The sequence below is a fragment of the Amia ocellicauda genome, chromosome 8, assembly GCF_036373705.1.
Source record: "Amia ocellicauda isolate fAmiCal2 chromosome 8, fAmiCal2.hap1, whole genome shotgun sequence".
NCBI lineage: Eukaryota > Metazoa > Chordata > Actinopteri > Amiiformes > Amiidae > Amia > Amia ocellicauda.
In genome coordinates this window covers 35,300,892-35,313,538 of record NC_089857.1, presented here as the reverse complement: position 1 = coordinate 35,313,538, position 12,647 = coordinate 35,300,892, and positions in this window count along the sequence as shown.

Sequence of the window (12,647 nt, the reverse complement as noted above, 5' to 3'; positions counted from 1 at the left end):
TGTTCTGACTTCTTTATTAGAACATCTGCAGCAGCTGCTTGATACATTCTCAGTGTTGAGAAAACAAGAACAAAACAATTTTGTCAATGTACCATACCAGAGTGCATGGCTTCATCTGCTGTACTATGCAATTTAAAAAGCTGAATTTAAGATCTTTAACATACACTAGATATATGTCCTGCTGGTCCCATGAGACATTACTTTGTATTCACAAGGCTGTGCATGGAGCACACTTTATTTACATTTTAAATTGTGTATGTTATACTCCCATTTTAACCTTATTTGGGTTATAGTATTGGGCCATTTTGTTTACTTTTTGCATTCTCAGAACTCAGTTTCTCTCTAAACTACTTTCATCCGATGGGAACTAGGGGAACCCCTACACATCTCCTTGTCCCCCGTGACTAGCTCCACCAATCACGGCACCCTCCCTGTTCCCACGTGGGGTTAACTTTCAACCCCGGAAGATAGAACAATTCCCCTAAACAATTTAGATCCCCAAACCATCTACCCCACACCCCAACAAAATTAAATGACAGACACATGAACCCTGCAGTCCCTCCATTCTACTTATACAGTGGGGGAAAAAAGTATTTGATCCCCTGCTGATTTTGTACGTTTGCCCATTGACAAATAAATGATCAGTCTATAATTTTAATGGTAGGTGTATTTTAGCAGTGAGAGACAGAATAACAACAAAAAAATCCAGAAAAACGCATTTCAAAACAGTTATAAATTGATTTACATGTTAATGAGTGAAATAAGTATTTGACCCCTTCGACTTAGTACTTGGTGGCAAAACCCTTGTTGGCAATCACAGAGGTCAGACGTTTCTTGTAGTTGGCCACCAGGTTTGCACACATCTCAGGAGGGATTTTGTCCCACTCCTCTTTGCAGATCCTCTCCAAGTCATTAAGGTTTCGAGGCTGACGTTTGGCAACTCGAACCTTCAGCTCCCTCCACAGATTTTCTATGGGATTAAGGTCTGGAGACTGGCTAGGCCACTCCAGGACCTTAATGTGCTTCTTCTTGAGCCACTCCTTTGTTGCCTTGGCTGTGTGTTTTGGGTCATTGTCATGCTGGAATATCCATCCATGACCCATTTTCAATGCCCTGGCTGAGGGAAGGAGGTTCTCACCCAAGATTTGACGGTACATGGCCCCGTCCATCGTCCCTTTGATGCGGTGCAGTTGTCCTGTCCCCTTAGCAGAAAAACACCCCCAAAGCATAATGTTTCCACCTCCATGTTTGACGGTGGGGATGGTGTTCTTGGGGTCATTCCTCCTCCTCCAAACACGGCAAGTTGAGTTGATGCGAAAGAGCTCAATTTTGGTCTCATCTGACCACAACACTTTCTCCCAGTTCTCCTCTGAATCATTCAGATGTTCACTGGCAAACTTCAGACGGGCCTGTACATGTGCTTTCTTGAGCAGGGGGACTTTGCGGGCGCTGCAGGATTTCAGTCCTTCACAGCGTAGTGTGTTACCAATTGTTTTCTTGGTGACTATGGTCCCAGCTGCCTTGAGATCATTAACAAGATCCTCCCGTGTAGTTCTGGGCTGATTCCTCACCGTTCTCATAATCATTGAAACTCCACGAGGTGAGATCTTGCATGGAGCCCCAGACCAAGGGAGACTGACAGTTATATTGTGTTTCTTCCATTTGCGAATAATCGCACCAACTGTTGTCACCTTCTCACCAAGCTGCTTGGTGATGGTCTTGTAGCCCGTTCCAGTCTGCAATCTTGTCCCTGACATCCTTGGACAGCTCTTTGGTCTTGGCCATGGTGGAGAGTTTGGAATCTGATTGTTTGTTGCTTCTGTGGACAGGTGTCTTTTATACAGGTAACGAGCTGAGATTAGGTGTTAAAATACACCTACCATTAAAATTATAGACTGATCATTTCTTTGTCAGTGGGCAAACGTACAAAATCAGCAGGGGATCAAATACTTTTTTCCCTCACTGTATATATATATATATATATATATATATATATATATATATATTTTTTTTTTACTCTTAATAGATAATTGCTGTCAGCTGTGTTAACACTAAGGTTACTATCTGTTTTGAAGGCAGGTTTGATATCCTTGAACTTACAGCTCACCGCTTTTAGACCTCCCAAAGTTACAGCAGTGTGCAATTTTCTGTCCTTCAACTAAAGAAACATTAAGAAAATAAAAATAAATCTTGATGTTTGTTATTGGTTGTGATCAAACTTTTAACCATATAGCAAAGTGGCTGATTTGTCATCACTTGGAGCAAAGGAAATAGTACATCTGTTGTTAAGAGTTTAAAGGAATTCTCCCATGAGTCACAGAGCAAGAGAAGCCAAAACCAATTACAGTGCTGCCAAATATGACAGTTTCAAGTCTGTAGCCATCTACATGGCTTCTACCAATGGAAAATAAGTGACTTTATCTATGCCTTTTGTAATTTCCTCTTTATTATGTATCTTTATTGCTTACTAATTTACTTGATCTGAAAGTGATATTAAGTGTGTGTATGTACAAGCACACACAACTGATCCAATTATAGAAGGTAAGTAATGTGTGTTGAGTCACGCAAACATCTATACGTTACTGAATTAATTTGTGTTTCAAATACTGACCATTGCTATAATGGTTTTAAAGCAACCCTTGAAAATGCCACAAATCCCAGATTCCCAGATGGTAAAAAAAATGAAAATACAAAATCATCAATAAAAACTTACTTGAAACTCCAAGTTTATTGAAAACTGAAATCAATCAACCTACAATATTTTATTTTATTGTGCAGACTATATGGTTTGGTTAATTAAATGTTTTCTGTTTTAGAGATTTAATGTTTAATTACACAAAATTGAATCCTTATAACATGAACAGTGTAGTAGGGCATTAGTTTATTAAGGTAATGTATGCTAAGGATATGTTATGCAGAATACATCAAGTAGTGAAGGCCATATTCCTCTCACAGATTTTTTACTCTGAACAGTAGTGAGTCGATCACTGCTTTATGTGGCAATGGGCAAAGACCTAAAGATAGGGATACATTTTTCAGCATTCTCCAGTCCTACACTTTGACAGCAGCTGTAAAGTGCCAGAAACAGAACCGTACTCCCACTAGTGGTCAGTCCTCAAGCCTGCTAGTACCTCCCTGTACAGATATAATCCAGCCTCAACTGTGAATACCAAATTGTACAAAATGCATTATCTTTATTTCAAATGCGCAAAGTTCAGAGAAAGGAGAGGATAAAAGAAACAGACTCATTCAAAAAAAGTCCCCCTTAAATATTCTCAGAATTCTATATAGTAAAGTATAGTCTACAATTCAATATAGTTTTGTCACATGATGGAATCTTGTGTTATGTGTTTACATACTTGTTTATTTCCTGTATCATGTACTGTGACTATATATTAGAATTGTATAACCCTATGATTGAGTTAAAGGAAAGTAGAGTATACATCATGCATATCCTTATGAAACAGGGGCATGCTGTTTTGAGTTTGTATAAATCTTATTTCCATATCAATAGACAATAATGTACTGGTCATAAATTAATTTCTCAAACTCTTTTTTGTTGTACTTGTTTAATATTCATGGTGCTTGAGAGAAAATGCTTCCATGGTTTTTAATTAAGTTGTACAGAACCTGAAAGTCTTCCAAGCATTATTGAACTTGTTCCAGTTTTTTTCTTTCTTTTTTCTGAGGAACTGTCAATAGTATTATTACTATATAGCTCTTAGAAGTAATAAATAAGTCTTAATATAGCCTAGATGCATAGCATACCTTGTCAATTAGAACAAGAAAATGGCTCTCAGATCAATTAAATTAAAGACTGAAAAGATCAAGAGGAGGAATTTTGCATCATCACCCATATCAAACTTTTTGGAAAATCCTCCTTCCCATGGAAAAGGAAGCATAAGAGACAACTGATGACACAAATTATATGATCCAGTGAATTATGATGTTGCAGCGAATTGACCTGAATTAGAAAGCTTGCTTTTGTACAGCAGTGGAATGGAAACATTGAAAATGTATTTACAACTGAACTGTAGCTCATTATACTGTGACCCCATACAGAGACCTTTTGTTTTCCAGTCCAGGCAAAATAAGCATGTCAACCATAAAGTATAACTCCAAGTTTCATCTCTGTGTATTAGAGGCTTGATGGGCCTCTTTTGGCCGGGAATGAACTGGATGATTTAACAAAACAAAATGCAAGACCACAGCAAATGAGTTCACTGTATTTTCCCATCATTGCATACAACAAATAACTGGGGAAAGTCCTGTAATATTTGATGCCATTGACCAGATAAGCTTCTCTGAAATTTTTACTGCATTGACCTGCTGACTCATTCAATCTCTTTATTTGGTCTCTACACACCTACCCCCCATCCTTTGACATCTAAAAAAGAAATATGACTGAAATGCATAATATACAGGTTTTAATACAGGAATATAATTAACAGTAAATATCACCCTACTACAAATAGAAGGAGGTGCCATTCCAAGCAACTGTTTTGCCGTTGTGTACATGGTAATAGACCTGGGAACATGAAGTACAGTACTGTGCAAAGGTTTTAGGCAGGCGTCAAAAAATGCTGTAAAGTAAGAATGCCTTAAAAAATAGACATGTTAATAGATTATATTTATCAATTATCAAAATGCAAAGTAAGTGAACAGAAGAAAAATCTACATCAAATCAATATTTGGTGTGACCACCATTTGCCTTCAAAACAGCATCATTTCTTCTAGGTACACATGCACACAGTTTATGAAGGAACTCGGCAGGTAGGTTGGCCCAAACATCTTGGAGAACTAACCACAGTTCTTCTGTGGATTTAGGCAGCCTCTGCTGCTTCTCTCTCTTCATGTAATCCCAGACAGACTTGATGATGATATCACTTCCAGGATTCCTTGTTCTTCTTTACGCTGAAGATAGTTCTTAATGACTTTCGCTGTATGTTTGGGGTCATTGTCATGCTGCAGAATAAATTTGGGGCCAATCAGATGCCTCCCTGATGGTATTGCATGATGGATAATTATCTGCCTGTACTTCTCAGCATTGAGGAGACCATTAATTCTGAGCAAATCCCCAACTCCATTTGTACAAATGCAGCCCCAAACTTGCAAGGAACCTCCACCATGCTTCACTGTTGCCTGCAGACACTCATTCGTGTACTGCTCTCCAGCCCTTCGGTGAACAAACTGCCTTCTGCTACAGCCAAATATTTCAAATTTTGACTCATCAGTCAGAGCACCTGCTGCCATTTTTCCAGTTCCTGTGTTTTCGTGCATAGTTGAGTTGCTTGGCCTTGTTTCCACGTCAGAGGTATGGCTTTTTGGCCGCAGGTCTTCCATGAAGACCACTTCTAACCAGTTTCTCTAAACTACTTTCATCCGGTGGGAACCAGGGCACCCCTACACATCTCCTTGTCCCCCGTGACTAGCTCCACCAATCACGGCACCCTCCCTGTTCCCATGTGGGGTTAACTTTCAACCCTGGAAGATAGAACAATTCCCCTAAAGTAGATGGGTGTACCAGAGTCTCACTGTTTTCTGCCAGTTCTGAGCTGATGGCACTGCAGGACATCTTCTGATTGCGAAGGGAAGTAAGCATGATGTGTCTTTCATCTGCTGCAGTAAGTTTCCTTGGCTGACCACTGCATCTACGGTCCTCAACGTTGCCCGTTTCTTTGTGCTTTTTCAAAAGAGCTTGGACAGCACATCTGGAAACCCCTGTCTGCCTTGAAATTTCTGCCTGGGAGAGACCTTGCTGATGCAGTATAACTACCTTGTGTCTTGTTGCTGTGCTCAGTCTTGCCATGGTGTGTGACTTTTGACAGTAAACTGTCTTCAGCAACCTCACCTTGTTAGTTTGGCTGTTCCTCACCCAGTTTTATTCCTCCTACACAGCTGTTTCTGTTTCAGTTAATTATTGTGTTTAAACCTACATAATGAATTAATGATCATTAGCACCTGTTTGGTATAATTGTTTAATCATACACCTGACTATATGCCTACAAAATCCTTGACTTTGTGCAAGTGTACCTAGAAGAATTGATGCTGTTTTGAAGGCAAAGGGTGGATTTGATTTAGATTTTTCTTCTGTTCACTCACTTTGCATTTTGACACCTGCCTAAAACTTTTGCACAGTACTGTAAGTTAACAAACACAGTTTAAACTATGATAAAGTAACTTTAGCTTATGTTTTCCCAAATTAATGAATGACTCCTGTTTTTGATCAGCCTTTTGTAATTAATAGTATAAAATCAGAAACAGAAACAGATTCTCAGACAGAACCTTGATGTTGAATTTCATACTTGTCCCTTTAAACAATCTCTTATACATTCTCAATTTATCTAATTCAGTGAAAGGCTTAATTTGTTATGGTATATTAATGGGTTTGATTGTTGTGTATGTCAGAGCTAGGATTCAAACTGCCATTAGAGGCACACAAATCCACTATTTCAAAACACTGGTTCATGGGGCGGGTTACACAAATGTAAGTCTACAGAAGATATGTCACTGTAAAAAGTGAACTCAATGAGCTAAGTGTTAAGGTATAAACACTTCACGGAGAAGTGAACCCTTCGGGTTCCCTGGACTAGGATAACCCAGCGCCGTCAGTGCAGGATGGTGGATCCTCCACAGGATATGAGCTCGGGAAGAAAAGTCACCGACACAAGTGTCAATTCGTTTCCCTTCAGTTTATTTTTGCAACAGCACACACTTTTATACACGTAATATAAGAATACACGGAATAGCCACAGTCACATAAGGGGCCATCCATCCAAATATAAACCACCACCATCCCCAAGTCTTTCCTCCAGTTTCCTTTAGTTTTTGAGAAACTACCTCCTCAGCACCATTCGGGGGAATGTATGTACAACAGTGTTCTCCTACCATATGACAAACACCCCCCTCCTTAGCCCTCTTGTTCTGCTTCAAATGCTTGAATGTATTATGTGGCCACTTGTAAGCTTTATTACCCATTGAAATGATGTACAATCCATCCGTCAAACGGGTAAAAGTACACAACCCCTACCAGTCAGTGGGCAGGTGAGCGTAAGCTTTGTTTCTGCAAACCCAATACCAATCTTTAATGTTGAAGGTCCCCCAAAGCGGAAAAGTAGTGTTACAGGTATCGGGCCATCCTGAACATGAGAGTGCCCTATGGGTGTGAATGTTTTTATGGTTCTGGGCTGGCTTGTCTGCCAACAGGAGTGCATATTCAGCTCACAAAACAGACAAATTAAAACTATCTGCATTTTCGTTGGAACACGCAAAAGCCTCTGGCCACTTACTGAAAGGATCAACCATTACCAGTAGATATTTCATTGGACCCTTGGGTTCCATATGAGTGAAATCAATTTGCCACTGCATGAGAGGAGACTCAGGATACTTAAGCGTTTTATGCGTGTTTTTCACACCCTGTGTGTTATGACGAGCACAAGTTAAACAACAGCTACTGTGTTGTTCCCTACTGCGTGATATACAATACTGCTTCTGGATTTGCCTTTCTATTGTTTGTCTGTCTCGATGTGTTAATCCGTGTAAAGGAAGGATGGAAGTCGGGAGGGCTAACCTGCCCTCTTTATCGCACATTAAACCTCGGTCATCAGAGCCTCCCAAAAGGCCTTTTCACTTTCCCCTGCACAATTTGTTTAGACGAAGGCCACCTTCAATGGCTTCTCATAGGCCGAAATGAGATTTTCTACTAAAGAGGCATATGATATGTATTTTCCATTTGCTGCCAAAAACCCTCTGGTTTGCCATATCCGAAATCATGAGCCTACCCAAAAGCATATTGACTGTCAGTATATATCGTTACTATCTGCCCTTCAGAAAGTATGCAGGCCCGTGTTAATGCAAACAACTCTGCTGCTTGAGCCAAGCTGAAAGGGAGGGCGTAAGTCTCCACCACATCCAGCAATGTGCACACCGCATATCCACAGAACGTTACCCTGTCACTCGGCTTAGAATTGGAGCCATCAACATACAAAACTTCGCCTTCTGTTAATGGTGTCTCTTCTGGTCAGGTGGCTTTGTTGTCGCTGTCGAATCCTCAGTCGTATTTGATCAGTGTAAGTGTCAGTGTCTGTGATGTCAATATGTTGAAGGGGAGAAGTTACTAGCACATCACCCTGTATTTGTGGACTTGTGCATCTAGCTGCTCCTTGTGGGCAACTGCTCCGGCCCTGCGCTGGCCTCGTTATCTGGAGGTAGATGATAATGTCAGCTACTTCTGGACTGATTTCCTCAGTCAGCGATGATCCCATTGGCTGGGCACTGAAGACATCTTCTTCCAAAGCTGTTATAGCGCAGATGATGGTCCTGCAGGCAGCGAGGAAGAGGATCCAGGAGAAAAGGAGAGCATCCCTCTGGTGTCCCTTTGGCACTTCACAGCTGTGTGGGTGGTCAGGAGCACCTGGTAGGGCCCCGTCCGCCTGGGCTTTGATGTACACTTAGTCACCTGGCTGAAATGGGTGACAGTCCTGCTGGGCTGGTTCAGTCTGGGCAGCTTTTACTTGTGAATGGACAGCTTCGATTGCACATGTTAGTCCCAATCAAAAAAATAAACAACATAGCATCTTCCTTACAGACAATGGTGGAGTGACAGAGAGTCCCATAAGTCATCCCATAATAATTTAATGTGGAGAAAGAGCTTCTTTTGTGTTTTTTTTTTTTCTTTCAGATTTGCTGACGGTCTCATTGTCAATAGGACTGTATCATCCATCTGGACATTTGAGCCCTGTTTGCATTTTAGCCGGTTTATTCTTTAGCACCCCTTAACAGTATTTTTACTACTGTACTGCATCAGCCTTCATACAGGGATAGGCTTCAACCCTTTTTAGAAAACATTTACATTATTACAATTATATATTCATAACCACAACATTTAGGCATTGTAACACAACCGATGTGCATATAAACAAAGGCATGATTTTGTGATTTCAGCTCCCTTCCCAGGATTATGAGCTTGACAAATGTGGCAAGTTGTTCAATATTGCTGTGCTGTTACTATGAAACCTTTGGCAAACCAATGTAAAAAGACCACCCCCCACACATCTCCCTCACTTTGCCCGTGTGGTCAACAACATGCGCCAGATGGGCAAGCCAGGGAAGGCAACCCGTGGGGCAACCTTACCATAGAAGATATTTTAGCTCTCTTATGGGAGGTGCAGTGGCCAGCTGGAGCTGTTCACAGCATATCCTAGATTGTTTTTTATCCTGTCCGAGTCATAAGGGTCAAATATCAGTTTCATTCAGATATGATTCGCAATGTGCATATCAGATATATTCATAAGATCTTATTAATATCAGTAGGCATTACAGCAACTCCTTAGACAATATAGTTAATAATCACTATTGTTTCAGTTTGTTTTAAAACACTCCCATAAACATACATTCATAATTATTTTCATAGTATTAGGAACAATTCCCAATATATATATTTTTTTCATGTATTTGTTTTCTATCCATCTGTATCAACATCTGTGTTATTATTATTAATAATGCAACCATTACTATCTCGCTCTCTCGCTCTCGCTCTCACTCAGTCCTCTCAGGCTGCTTGTCTGGCAGGGGGAGCAGGGGGAGCTGAGCCCACAGACACTGTCACTTCCCCCCACTCCTATTTGGAGGGGTTTGGGATTCCTATTGCTTCTGTCTACTTTCTGAACTTGATTACTGCCAGACAGTTTCATAACTTTAATCTTACTATGACTGTCTCATTTAATTATTTGTAAAACATTGCATTAATTTTCACCAAGTAAATTCCTTATTTTCCTTCATATTCTCTTTCAGTTACCTTCAGAACATTTATGTTATATAAAAATCCTTATACTAAGCAAAATAGTTTTTTGTACTTCCCAGATTATTTTATTTATTTTTTGTAGAGGATCACAGCCTATGACAAAAGTGACTCCTACAAGTGTGTTGGACAAACTGCTGAAGAGGTGAAGTTGTGACAGTCATAGCTATTCACTACAGGCAGAGATGAAAGTTATTTTTCATTATGGGGACAGGGAAAGTACATTCTCTTGTTTTACTTGTTTATAATGAATGCCCTGAAAGCACAATGGAAAGCTGGAGCACTTTGAAAGTAAACAGCAAATTTGTAAGTTTAAAGAGCAAGGAACTTTAAGTGGCTTCCATGTGCTTTCTCAATGTGACTGGATAATGCTTCAGTTATTGAAGCATTTTTATAACAAGGAGGCAAGCACAACTGATTTTGTTTTTGTTTATTTAGAATAAAAACTAAACAAGTGAGATTTATTTGTTATTTGGTTCCTTGAGATAAACACTAACATGTTGAATAAATGTGTACAAATGTATACAGACCAAGTGATTGTGTAAAATCTGCTTTTAGACAGATGGAGTGGAAAGGCTGAAGTTTTGGCAGTAATGACCTTGAGACATTAGGAGCTTGTGGACTTGGTGGACTGAGAGGCTACTGCAAGGGTCTTCTAGTTATTCTCACCTATCTGTCAGTAACATTATTTACTTGATTATTGGCTTAATCACTCATGATTAACATGCTTTATTAACACTGACAGTAGAAATCTATGAAATCTGAAGGTTTGGGACACTCTAGGACCAGGGTTTTGCATTTTGAGGACCTCCCATTGCACTAATGGCCTCCATTTCACCACAAGGTAGCATCCAACTTCAACTCATGTCAGGTTTATCATGTAAATTAAGAGCAGGATTATTTGCCCATAAGTACCCTTCAGTTTATAATGCTACCTTTCTTATGATTTGAATGATTTCTTTGTCTCTTTTTATATAAAACTTACAGATTTTGCCAGAAATTGTTATTATTTTGAAAAATATTTGCATTCTACATAAATGCTTGTTATTCAATACAACAGGAAAAGAATGCATAAATACTGCTTCCCATATGGTATCCAGAGAGCGACCTCTTCCAAGTTTGCCCATGCACCATTTACCACACATTACATTCTCCTTCATAGCTTGCAACCCACTCTTCAGAATCGATGTTGGAAAATATACAACCTATCAAAAGGGATCTGGTTGAAAAACCTTCCAAAAAACAAAAAAATCATACAAAAAAACTGACCACCATTGTAAGAGAGAATAGAATCTGGTCTTCCTGTTTTTTCAGCAGCGACTGGTCATCCTGTGTTGTAGTTATGTTGAAAGATTGCCAGTGAAATGTCCGTGCTTTGAAATAGTTGTAAAAGGGGACTTGGGAACACATGTTCATGTTAAATTAGCTAGAAAAAAAGAGACATAGAAAAGGCAGAACTGTAATGCCTGATTCTGAGACAGGAATTTTAAACTGAAGAATAAATAAATGTACTACGCTGACTGTAGTCTTTGAACTGGCCATGAATAAACACTGGCTGCCACAGAGGGTGGCTGTCTGAAATTTTGCTCTTTTGAGACACTTGCTGGTTCATCCCAGGTCCTACAAAGCTGTTAGAGGAAGATTGAAGGCATTGGCTATTAAAACTTGTGTGTCTTATGATATACTTCTACCATGTTTGTGATCAACATATTGAAGGTAACAGAGAGGTGTGTGCTACATTCAACTGAGCTCTCTGATGGCAGCTCGCATTGGTTATTTCCTTAACCTCCAAAACAAATAATCCCTTCTCTTTTAACCCCCCAATGGCAAGCCACCTAACGTGTCAATTTCAGGGGTCAAGTGACTAATCCAAATAAACCAATAATGAATCCTGAGGTCATGAGTGAGATACGAGAGAATCAAACAACTTTGCCTGAGAACTTTCATTTTGGACATAAAGTGTCTTCTGCCAGCTTTGAAGTGCCTTTTAATTATTCCCCAGTGGAAAGTCATGTATTTATGGCTTCATATTGACAACCCACTGAATTCATATAGAAAGCACTAATGATAAATACTTTTTAATCATAAAGAACTGAATCACTGAACTGAACCAAATCACATAATAGTATGGCATGGAGGACATTTAGTGAACTGTAATTACTAAGAATCAGATGTACTGAATATCTAGAAGGACCAGTTCAGCACTAGTGATTTTACTAGGTCTGTACACATTGTGACAAAGTGGATTGTGTCAGCCTAATGCATGCTGGGAGTTGCTGGCACATCAGTAGCATTGCTTAAATGACATTCCTCTTTTTACATGATGGAACAACTTTTCATCTTTGTAGTATATTAATTTCTGTATGGCAGTGGGGAACCCAAGAGTTTATTCCATGTATGTGATCCTTTGGAAAATGCATTGTACTCAGGAGACCTTTTTGTAGTATTTTTACATTTTAGAAGTAAAGCATCAGATGCATCTGGTGAAAGACAGATTCATGCATTCTTAATTATATTCAGGCTAATCTAAGACTTTGTACAGACACACTTGCATTTTGGTTTAGCCATAGAGAGGCCATGGAGAGGTTTGCAATATTTACTTAAAAAGTGGGTTCATCAAAAGCATGAGCCAACCACTCCACAGCTGTTCATAACAACAACAGCTGTGTCAATGTAAATATTGCTCAAAATGTTGTTTATCATTAAGAATTCTCCACATAATTGATAACAAATATTTTTTAGCATTGTTTGAGTGGATAAACTGGATGCATTTGGACATCAATAGCAACAGGACTTATTTTTATTAATCACTACAACATTGATTAATAGCATAATAAGCAGAATGTAA